The sequence below is a fragment of the Schistocerca serialis genome, chromosome 5 (assembly GCF_023864345.2).
Source record: "Schistocerca serialis cubense isolate TAMUIC-IGC-003099 chromosome 5, iqSchSeri2.2, whole genome shotgun sequence".
Lineage (NCBI taxonomy): Eukaryota > Metazoa > Arthropoda > Insecta > Orthoptera > Acrididae > Schistocerca > Schistocerca serialis.
In genome coordinates this window covers 425,617,570-425,629,800 of record NC_064642.1, presented here as the reverse complement: position 1 = coordinate 425,629,800, position 12,231 = coordinate 425,617,570, and the positions used below count along the sequence as shown (strand labels likewise).

The following is a 12,231-nucleotide window of genomic DNA, read 5'->3' as shown; positions in this document are numbered from 1 at the left end:
CGTCAAAATAAATGAGAAAACTAGTTATTACAGAGAATCTTGTGCAAGAAGCAATGCTGATGGTATTGTACGTCCAAATATTTTATCAGCGCTCACGAGTTTCTCAGAGTATGAAACCGTGTAAAGTCTTAAAAGACTGCAGCATACTTGCTACATTATTCTGCTCGGGAACTACAAGTACGTCAGCAAAATAGCCCCGAAATACATCGGAAAGAAAAATACACTAATTCAAAAAATAGAGGTGTCGTGAGTGCCTGCGAGGCAGTACGTTCATTACACATACTGACTTGCTGCGAAAAGTTTTCACGTCACTGACTATGCATCTTATGAAGCGTAAAATTGTAGTAGTCTTTGGCCATTGGATTAAGAGATTCAGAGTTGTAGCCGCTTTATACAAACAAATATGAGTGTAATAACGCATGGCGTTTTGATTAGGAACGATCACGTGGATTCAGTTGGGAGCAGGCCAGTGGTAGGAAACCGGAACTGCAGTTTGTCTTCGTTCACTCGTTCATTCATCGTGTTCCAAAGTTTCCATCGAGAAAAGATGTGGAACGCTTCGAAGTATGCATTAACACAACACAAGCAAACTGTAAAAATTTAACCTGTATACTGCATTAACAATAAACTACCACTCTACTGGTGATTCCACTAGTTAAATACACTGAGAGGCCAAAAAAACTGGCCCATCTGCCTAATATCGTGCAGGGCCACCGTAAGCACGCAGAAGGGCCACAACGCGACATGGCATGGACTCGACTAATGTCTGAAGTAGTGCTGGAGGGAACTGACACCATGACTCCTGCAGGGTTGTCCATAAATCCGTGAAGTACGAGGGACTGGAGATCTCTTATGTACAGCGTGTTGCAAGGCATCCCAGATATGCTCAATAATGTTCATGTCTGCGGAGTTTGATGGCCAGCGGAAGTGTTTAAACTCAGAAGAGTGTTCCTGGGACAACTCTGTAGTAGTTCTGGACATGTGGAGTGTCACATTGTTCTGCTAGAATTTTCCAAGTCCGTCGGAATGTACAACGGACATGAATGGCTGCAGGTGATCAGACACGATGCTTGCGTATGTGTCACCTGTAAGAGTCTTATCAAGATGTATCAGGGGTCCCATGTCGCTCCAACTGCTCACGCCCTACATCGTTAAGAGCCTCCAACAGCTTGAACAAATAAATAGTTCAAATGGCTCTGAGCACTATGGGACTTAACTTCTGAGGTCATCAGCCCCCTAGAGCTTAGAACTACTTAACTAACCTAAGGACACCACACACATCCATGCCGGAGGCAGGATTCGAACCTGCGACTGTAGCGGTCGCGCGGTTCCAGACTGAAGCGCCTAGAACCGCTCGGCCACTCCGGCCGGCTCAACAGCTTGATCAGTCCCCTGTTGACATGCAGGGTCCATGGATTCATGAAGGTGTCTCAATACCCGTACACGTCCATCCGCTCGATACAATTTGAAACGAGACTCGTCCGAGCAGGCAACATGTTTCCAGTCATCAACAGTTCAATGTCGGTGTTGATGGGCCCATGCGATGTGTAAAACTTTGTGTCATGCAGTCATCAAGAGTACACGGGTGGGCCTTCGGCTCCGAAAGTCCATATTCATAATGTTTCATTGAATGGTTTACACGCTGCCACTTGTTGATGGCCCAGCACTGAAATCTGCAGCAATTTGCGGAAGAGTTGCACTTCTGTCACGATTCTCTTCTCGTCCCCTTCATGCAGCATCTGTTCCCGGCCACAGCGATGCCGGAGATTTGATGTTTTACCGGATTCCTGATATTCACGATACGCTCATGAATTGGCCGTACGGGAAAATCCCCACTTCATCGCTACCTCTGAGATGCTGTGTCCCATCGCTCCTGGGCCAACGTTTAAAGTCACTTAAATCTTGATAATCTGCCATTGCAGCAGCAGTAACCGATCTAACAACTGCGCCAGACACTTGTGTATATCAATGACCTTTCATCAGTAACATTACCAGATGCCAAGTTCGTTTTGTTTGCCGATGATACAAACATTGCAATAAATAGCAAATCAAGTGTAATCTTAGAAAGATTAGCTAATAAAATATTTGTGGACATTAATCACTGGTTCCTAGGCAATTCCTCGTCACTAAACTTTGAAAAAACACACAACATGCAGTTCAGAACTGGTAAGGGGTGTCCCATGAGTATACGCCTAAAATATGATGACAAGCAGATAGAAGAAATGGACAGTGTTAAATTCTTGGGATTACAGCTTGATAATAAATTCAACTAGGAAAAGCACACCACAGAACTGCTGAAGCGTCTTAACAAATCTCTATTTGCAATGCGAATTGTGTCAGACATAGTGGATATAAAAATGAAAAAGGTGGCATACTATGCTTACTTTCATTCCATAATGTCATATGGGATTATTTTTTGGGGTAATTCATCAAGCCAAGCTAAAGTTTTCCGGGCACAAAAGCGTGCAGTAAGAGTTATATGTGGTGTGAACTCAAGAACATCCTACAGAATCCTGTTTAGGGAACTAGGGATACTAACTACTGCTTCCCAATATATTTATTCTTTAATGAAATTTGTTATTAAAAATATATCACTTTTTCAAACCAACAGCTCAATTCATGGAGTCAATACTAGAAATAAGAATAGTCTTCACATGGATTTAAAGTCACTTAGTCTTGTACAAAAAGGTGTGCATTATTTAGGAACACGCATTTTCAATAACTTGCCAGCAGCCATAAAAAGCTTAACAACCAATGACATTCAGTTTAAGAGAAGCCTAAAGGATTTATTGGTGGCCAACTCCTACTCCATTGATGAATTTCTCAGTAGAACCAACTGATTTGTATAACTTCTGCGCATTTTCAGTGCAGTAATGTGTTCATTGTAAATAAGTAAATAAGTATTATAGTACTTGTATTACACATTTATTACCTTATAAATAAATTTCAAAAACTTTTTTTTATTTTAAATTCAGTGCATTAGTATTTGTAAAATGATTCTTTCATATAGTGTTCATTAAAAATGACGATCATTCCACTTGGGACCTGTGGAATGGTACATTAGCTTGCGGGTTCAGCTAAACTGGTGGCTGTCCGACCTTTGCTTAACGTGATTCAGAAGAATAAAGACCTTCAGTTCAGCAACAATAACTTTATTGCGAGCACGTATCTGACGACGCCCGGCATGCATGGACCGATCGGAGTTACAAAATTTGCTTCCGGCCTCTACAGAAGGATCCTTAATCCTGGGAAAACTTCCGTAGTTATTAGAGAGAAAACAGTACTCTTCCACACAAGCCAGGAGGCACGGAACTACTAACTAACTCAAAAACAAGGAATAATAATAATAAACAGAACGTATAAAAAAAGCTAGAAAACACAGCGCCTCTAGACGTCGTGTACAGTAATTACGACCGCACAGCACTGCACTGACACACACCACAGACACACGCACACCGGCGAGCTTGAATTAGCGAGCGGTAGCGTCACTACAAGCTTATTTGTTTGAGTTGTAAATAATTGTCATGTATTGTTGTTTTTCTGACATGTTCTACATCCTGGAGGACCTCCTCACTATGGATCAAATGAAAGTAAATCTAATCTAATCTTGTCTTACATAGGCGTTGCCGACCGCAGCGCCGACCGAGCGAGGTGGCGCAGTGGTTAGCACACTGGACTCGCATTCGGGAGGACGACGGTTCAATCCCGTCTCCAGCCATCCTGATTTAGGTTTTCCGTGATTTCCCTAAATCGTTTCAGGGAAATGCCGGGATGGTTCCTTTGAAGGGGCACGGCCGATTTCCTTCCCAATCCTTCCCTAACCCGAGCTTGCGCTCCGTCTCTAATGACCTCGTTGTCGACGGGACGTTAAACACTGAAAAATGAAATGTCGTGTGGCTAGGGCCTCCCGTCGGGTAGACCGTTCGCCTGGTGCAGGTCTTTCGATTTGACGCCACTTCGGCGACCTGCGCGTCGATGGAGATGAAGTGATGGTGATTGGGACCATACAACACCCAGTCCCTGAGCGGAGAAAATCTCCGACCCAGCCGGGAATCGAACCCGGGACCTAAGGATTGACATTCCGTCACGCTGACCACTCAGCTACCGGGGCCGGACGTTAAACACTAACCACCACCACCACCGCAGCGCCGTATTCTGCCTGTTTACATATCTCTCTATTTGAATACGAATGCCTATACCAGTTTCTTTGGCACTTCAGTTCAGAACCTAGTAAGTTAAGAATGAAAGCTCGATTCTGAAGTGAGGAGCGCTCCAGCGTACGTCGCGCTCCCTGTGAAGCGCTAGTCAGCTGCGCTCCTCCGCGCAAACCCGCACGCGCCAAAGCTCGCAGTGACCCGCGGACAGCGTGACGCCGCACCCCGAGCGGCCATTGCGCCACTGACGGTAGAAAGCTGCGTGACGTCACGTGGCCAGGTGGGCGCCCATTGGCGCCGCGGGCCGCGCTGCGCGGGAGTACTCGTCTGTGTGGAGTTTCGAGCGCGGCGGCTGGCAGAACTCCGACACACGGCGCACGCGCAGCAGTCGGCACAGCGCAGTCCTCAGTCAGCTCGCGGAGGCGACGTCTTCAACAGGTAGGCGGCGGCGCGGCCTGGCCGACGCACCCTGTGCGTCGTTCAAACTCCCCGCTAACGCGCGCTTCTCGTCCGGATGGTCATAGACTACAGCATTTGTCCTGACACTCTTCAAATGAGACTGGGTTTACACTTGCATAGCTTCCGACGCTTGGGGAGGATGAAAAAGTCACGTACAGAATTTATAGCACAAGATGACTGCAGGCACGCACTAAAATCTCAGTGATAGCTCGGGAAGTGTTTTGAAATAAGTAGGTGGATATCAGAGAGCATTTTGACATAAGATCAATCTGAATGTTTCTAAAGCGAATTCGTGTCAACAGAAGTGCACATTAGATCTCATTTTGAAACTTTCGGCGTATCTACTTGTTTTGAAAGTGCTTTGGTAAACATTTGCAAGATTTTTACTTCTGTCTTCTACAAGTTACCGAAAGGTAAGTGGAAGAGTGTTACTGATTTATTTGTTCATGAGACCCAGAAAATATTAGATACAGGCTCCCAGGTAGATGCCATTTTGCTTGACTTCCGGAAGGCGATCGATACAGTTCCGCACTGTCACCTGATAAACAAAGTAAGAGCCTACGGAATATCAGACCAGCTGTGTGACTGGATTGAAGAATTTTTAGCAAACAGAACACAGCATGTGAATTTTAAAATTTTCCCGGCGAATTGACTGTTCAATCAAATTTCGTGCTTGCAGCCGGTCGTCGTTCAATACTTCGCACGATATTTCAACTGGGCACCTGCCAGTCATCTTCAGGTGAGCCGTCGCAGACTGGCGAAAACGTCCTCCGTTCCGCAATATATAGCGTACTGTAACTATTCTGCGCATGCAAGTTTTCCACGCATGCAAGCCCGAAATTTGTTTGAACAGAACACAGCATGTTGTTCTCAATGGAGAGACGTCTACAGACGTTTAAGTAACCTCTGGCGTGCCACAGGGGAATGTTATGGGACCACTGCTTTTCACAATATATATATATATATATATATATATATATATATATATATATATATATATATATGACCTAGTAGATAGTGTCGGAAGTTCCATGCGGCTTTTCGCGGATGATGCTGTGGTATACATAGAAGTTCCAGCATTAGAATATTGCAGCGAAATGCAGTGCCTTAACATAAACAAATGTAATGTATTGCGAATACATAGAAAGAAGGATCCTTTATTGTATGATTATATGATAGCGGAACAAACACTGGTAGCAGTTACTTCTGTAAAGATCTGAGAAAATGCGTACGGAACGATTTGAAGTGGAATGATCGTATAAAATTAATTGTTGGTAAGGCGGGTGCCAGGTTGAGATTCATTCGGAGAGTCCATCAACAAAGGAGGTGGCTTACAAAACACTCGTTCCACCTATACTTGAGTATTGCTCATCAGTATGGGATCCGTACCAAGTCGGGTTGACAGAGGAGATAGAGAAGATCCAAAGAAGAGCGGCGCGTTTCGTCACAGGGTTATTTGGTAAGCGTGATAGCGTTACGGAGATGTTTAGCAAACTCAAGTGGCAGACTTTGCAAGAGAGGCGCTCTGCATCGCGGTGTAGCTTGCTGTCCAGGTTTCGAGAGGGTGCGTTTCTGGATGAGGTATCGAATATATTGCCTTTCCCTACTTAAACCTCCCGAGGAGATCACGAATGTAAAATTAGAGAGATTGGAGCGCGCACGGAGGCTTTCCGGTAGTCGTTCTTCCCGCGAACCATACGCGACTGGAACAGGAAAGGGAGGTAATGACAGTGGCACGTAAAGTGCCCTCCGCCACACACCGTTGGGTGGCTTGCGGAGTATAAATGTAGATGTAGATGTAGAGATCTTTATAATCACTAAGAAATCGCTGTGGAAGGAACAGACAATTTGTGAAAGAACATCAGTAGATTATCGCGAGTAATAGGCATTTTGGGTATTATTTTCAGAGCTTCTCTGACGTAACACCTACCCCTTAAGTCAGTGACCACCCACGCTGTACTTCGTTGCATATTCTTCAGTTCCTCTGTTTTCTCAACCTGACGAGTATTTCACTACAAGTTGTAGTACATTTACTTTGTAATGACTTTTGTTGCTGTATAAGGTTACCGCTATTCAGCAATCTCCCATCTAAAATAAAGCAATCGATTCAAAAGAAAACTGGAAACAAACATCACTAACCACTTCTCCTGCAAACTGTTTGAGTGACTAGACTCAAGGATTGAAGCGCTCTGTTGCTAATCTGGCAAGTAGCAGAATTTATTGTTAAGCTGCGTGACAAATAATATTGTACAATAAACAGGCCTTTGTTGTTACCGGTGTAAAATAGATATTTTCTTTCACAAATATTAAGCCACCAATCGGAGGTGTGTATTTAAAATAGCTGTGGGAGCCACACCTCTTATCAGAATCAACTTTTGATTCTAACTTACTTGGTTATATATAGCTGGCGTAATCACATATAGTATCAACCAGTAGAGTAGTAGATTGTTATTAATGCAGCCTGCAGGATAAATTTCTACAATTTGCTTGTGTTCTGTTAATGTACATTTTCACTCATTCCACACTTTTTCTCGGTGGGAACTTTCGGAACACAATGAACGAATGAGCGAACGAAGACAAACTGCAGTTTTCTGATTTCCTACAATTTGTACTTTTCTGCACCCATCTGAATCCATGAGATCGTTCCATGCCAAATCGCAGGACATTGTTACTCTCGGATTTGTATGTATAAAGCGACGGACTACAGTTGTGAATCTCCGAATCCAGCGGCCAAAGACTGTAACAGTTTTACGCATCGCGAAATGCATAGTTTAGCGACTCTAAATCTTTTCGCAGCAAGTCAGCGTGTGTAATGAAAGTACTGCCTCTCAAGTTCTCACGGCCCAACCTCTATTTTTTGAGTGCGTGTATTTTTCTTTGCGAAGTATTTCGGGGTTATTTAGCTGACTTAGTATCTGCGCAGAATAACGTAGCACGTATACAGTAGCCTCCAAGATTCGTCACAGTATTACACTCTGAGAAACTTGAGAGCGCCGATAAAATATTTGGACGTACAGTACCGCCTGCTTTGCTTCTCCTAAAAACTGTGTAATAAGTAGGACTCTCATTTATTTTGACGATGAGAATAAAAGGTACGACGTGTCCTGAGTTTGAAGCACATACAGGGTGTCCAAGAGGGAATGGTCAATATTTAGAATATGACAGGAACGATCATTCGAAGCAAAATAGACTAGTAAACATGGGCTCTAAAATGCGTGCCTTAAGAACTACTCCGAAACACATCTCTTCTTCTGAACAAGTGCTCATAGCTCCTCAAGTACGCGTTTCAGAGCCTACATTTACTATACTTTTTGCTCGAATGTTCGTTCCTGTCAAATCCCTGAATATAGACCATTCTTCCTGGTACACCCTGTACGGTTAGCTACACCGTAAGTACAAACTGAGTGTAAGCTAATTACGTACTTAGTGTAATTAAGCTGTATAAAATACCGGCCAATTTGCGTGTCCTGATACGATAGGATACTATCAGATTCATTTCCTCCTCGTCAAGTGAGTAACCAGTTTCTGTACTCCCACTCTGGTAAGGTGCATAACATGTTACTAATTCTGAAGCGTAAACTTGTAGCAGTGAATGTGACTGCGGTTTTCTAATTCTACACTACGAAGGATAATGTTGTTTTTATCCAAATTGTGTCATTTAATCGGTTTTTTGGATCTTTAAGGCGAAAAATCTGCAATCAGTTACTTCAGCTTTCTGAAAATACGATTTTCTTCGAAATATTGTGTTTGATTTGAAATGTAAACACTCGAAAGACTGCTTCGAGGAACATATATGTTTTTCTTGTTTAGCTCTGGCCGAAATTTGGCCGAAGTGTTCCATGTTCGTATTGGCAAGTGGCTCTTGGAAGCAAGAACAATGTGTTTTTTTTTTTTTTTCTGGACCTATTTTAGTGGAATGTGATACCACATGTTAATACCATCACAAATATATGGTTGGCTCCAAGAATTTTTGACAGAAGGAATCGTCAGTTGATTCTATGGCTTTGTTGATTATTTGTATTGTTGTAATGGGTTGATTATACAGGGGTTTAAAAATGACTATTGGGGTTTTAACGCTTTATAATATTTATTACATTAAACTTACAGTTATAAATGATATGTCAAATGAAAGAGCAACTCAAACAGTTTTACCAAGAACCTTATAAATGTTCAATGTGAGCACCATTTGTCACACGGCACACATCAAATCTGTAGCCGAGTTCTTCCCAAACGTTGATAAGTGTGTCTTCAGTGATTGTAGCAATAGCTGTTGGGGATTTTCTCGGGATTGTTGGCGAACGGTCGTTCAGCGGTTTTTCTGACGTTTCACCAGCACTAGCGACTAGTTTTGTCAGAGATTCATCCTCTATTGCTGGTGGCGCCATCTCGAAAAGATCGCCAACAGGTAACTCTTTAAAAAGTCGTCGCGAAAGCCTCACCAATTATATTTCGTACCACGTTCTGCAAGATCAAAATCTACATCTGTATCCACATTTGCGAACCACCGTGAAGTGCATGACAGAGGAACTACGCATCTTACCACATATTGATATTTCTTCCAGTTCCATTCTCGTACGAAACGCGTAAGAATGATTGTTTGAATAGCTCTTTGCATGCTGTAACTAGCTATGCCCAAGCCACCCCCACCAGTCCACCTTCTCCAATATGCTGATGACACGGCCTTCCTGGCTCTCTATCCTACCCTTCAACGGTCTCAACGTACCCTCCAAACCCACCTTAACCAGTTCACCACTTGGTGTAACCAGTGGCTCCTCCGTCTCAACCCCTCCAAAACCCAGGCAATCATCATAGGCCACACCACTCGCTCCTTTCGCCTCCATGATTTCTACCTCACCCTTTATGGTCGTCCTATCCAACTCACCCCCACCCTGAAATACCTTGGCCTCACCCTTGACCGACACCTCACCTGGACCCCTCATCTCCTGACCATCCAGCAGAAAGCCCATTCCCGCCTCCGCCTGCTAAACTCCTGTCCTGCCGGACATGGGGATTGCATCCTTCTACCATCCTCCACACCTACAAATCCCTCATCCGTCCTATCCTCTGTTATGCCAGCGTCGCCTGGATCTCCGCCCCCACCCGCTTTTACAAGGCCCTCCAAATCCTTGAACGCCATGCGCTCCGCCTTGCCTTCCGTAGCCGCCTTCCTTCCCCCACACGGCTCCTGTATGAACTGATCCCCTTCCCCCACCTCCTCTTGTTCCTCCAACATCTCCGCATCCTTTACATTGTTCGCAGGGTTGATCCCCCCCACCCTCTGGTTTCCTCCTTCCTCTCCACCCCCCGCCCGTTGCCTCGCCTCTATCGCTGTATCCCTCCCTCTCTCCACCTCCACACCCTCCATCTCCTTCATCAGGGCAATTTCCAACGCCTCCCCCTCCCGGATGACGAACTTCGCCGTGACATATACCCTTCCTTCCAACTATAACCCGGCCTTGTTCCCCCCCCCCCCTCCCCAGGGCCCCCTTCTCCTCTTTCCTCCTTCTCCCAGAGCGGATTTTCCTCCACCCCCCCCCTCCCCTGAGACCCTGCACCCCATACTTGCCTCTCTCCTTCCCACATCCCTCCCTACCTGGCCCTCTTCCGCGCGCCCCCCATTCCCCTCCCCCATCTCTTCCCCTCCCTCCCTTCTTCAGGTCTCCCTCATCTCCTTGAACCTGGCAGATCCTCTGTATTGATCATCATCAGTGTGCCACATCAGTGTTGTGTTTAGTGCTGTTTCTCGTGTGCGTCAAGAGGTGTGATTTTAATTGTGTACTGCCTTGAGGTTCGCCGTCAGTGTTACATTGTGTGCTATGCCATCCGTCAACACCTTTATGCTCCAGTCATACTGTGCCTTGTGTTCTTTTAATCGTCGCAGTGTGTGGCTTTTTGTGTGTGCTACTTTTAAACAGTTTTTTATCTCCATTTTACAGTCACCCCGTTTTTTTTCTTTGTCTATTGCCTTCCATGATGTTCTCCCTTTTTATATCTATGTTTGCCTTCTTCTCTCCTTTGCTGTTTTTAAATGTCTTCTATTGTTTTGTTCTATGTCTTTCGGCTGAAGAGCAGCGCATATGCTGCTGCCAGCCCGCCCCGATGGGGAATTGAAATACAATAAAGAAAAAAAAAAAAAACTGTAACTAGCCTGTCAACCATTGTGAAACACCGAGCGAGGTGGCGCTGTGGTTAGCACACTGGACTCGAATTCGGGAAGAAAATGGCTCTGAGCACTGTGGGACTTAACATCTGAGGTCATCAGTCCCCTAGACTTAGAACTAATTAAACCAAACTAACCTAAGGACATAATATACTTCCATGCCCGAGGAAGGATTCGAACCTGCGACTGTAGCAGCAGCGCGGTTCCGGACTTAAGCACCTAGAACCGCTCGGCCACAGCGGCTGGTAATTCGGGATGACAACAGTTCAGACCGGCGTCCAACCATCCTGCTTTAGGTTTTCCGTGATTTCCCTAAATTACTCCAAGTAAATGCTGGGATGGTTCCTTTGAAAAGGCACGCCCGATTTCCTTTCCCACCCTTCCCTAATCCGATAGGACCGATGAACTCGCTGTTTGGTCCCCTCCCCCAGACTAACCAACGATTGTGAAACCTCATCTACTAACCAATCCTTTGCTATGAAAATGTTGCGTGGATATTCCCCCTCCCCCCCCCCCCCCCCTCCCACCACACAAGTTCTATAAGTCCCTCTAGATCCTTGAACGCCATGCACTCCGCCTCACCTTCCGCATCTGTCTTTCTTTCTCCACATGGACCAAATTCCCACCTCTACTCTATCACACTGAACACGTTCAAATGAACTGCACCATGCGCAACTCGCCTCCCCCAGTAATCCTAAAGTTTCACCTCTACTTTCCAACCCTAGTACGCTGCCGCGTCGCTATCGACACATCCCACCAACCCTACATCAACATAACCTCCACATACTCTCATGAAGGAACTTGGTCTCCCCCTCCCACATCATGAACTCCATCCTGACACACACCCATCCTACCAACTTAAAAACCATCCCACCTCTTCCATGTCGTCAGGACTCCCTCTACCTCCCTTCCCCATATTCCCCTACCCCCTTATTCCCTTCCACCCTTCTTTCCCTTGCCCCTTTTCATCATCAGATTTTAGCTTCACTAATGACCCTCTACTCCAACTCCTCTGTATCCTATCAGCCACTCCTATCCCTCTCTCCACCCCTCCTATACACCCGCACCAGTCCTGCATCAATATGCTACTTCCATTCAACAACAGACTACCTACCCCGGAGCAGGTTCTTCCAGGTTTAGCCTCAGTGAAGTGCTTCTTTTTAATATCCGTGCTACGCATCGAGACCTTTTAGGGTATTTTTAAATGTTATCTTATTATGTTCCCGTTTTCAGCTTTTTTTACTACTATTTTAAGAAAAAGTAGGCAAATCATGTCTTTCATATATAAAAAATTCCATTTTATTTTCACCTTTAAATAGTGTTAAATTCATTGTAAATATCTCACCTTTCTTTCTGTTATTCCTTCATCTCATTTGGATTTTTGTGTCAATTGGCTGAAGAGCGGGTTGACCGTACGGCAAACAGCCCAACCCCATCCAACCCCTCCCCTCCAACCCC

The 12,231-nt window shown here is 45.0% G+C and overlaps 1 long non-coding RNA gene across 1 annotated transcript in view; it reads left to right on the top strand.

Annotated features, from left to right (window-relative positions):
• The first annotated feature begins 4,519 nt into the window (after positions 1–4,519).
• Positions 4,520–12,231, top strand: part of LOC126481613 (uncharacterized) — a 222,256-nt gene continuing 214,544 nt past the window's right edge. Inside the window, exon 1 of the long non-coding RNA XR_007587598.1 lies at positions 4,520–4,592. This is a non-coding gene — a long non-coding RNA (uncharacterized LOC126481613). The remainder of the gene's footprint in view (positions 4,593–12,231) is intronic.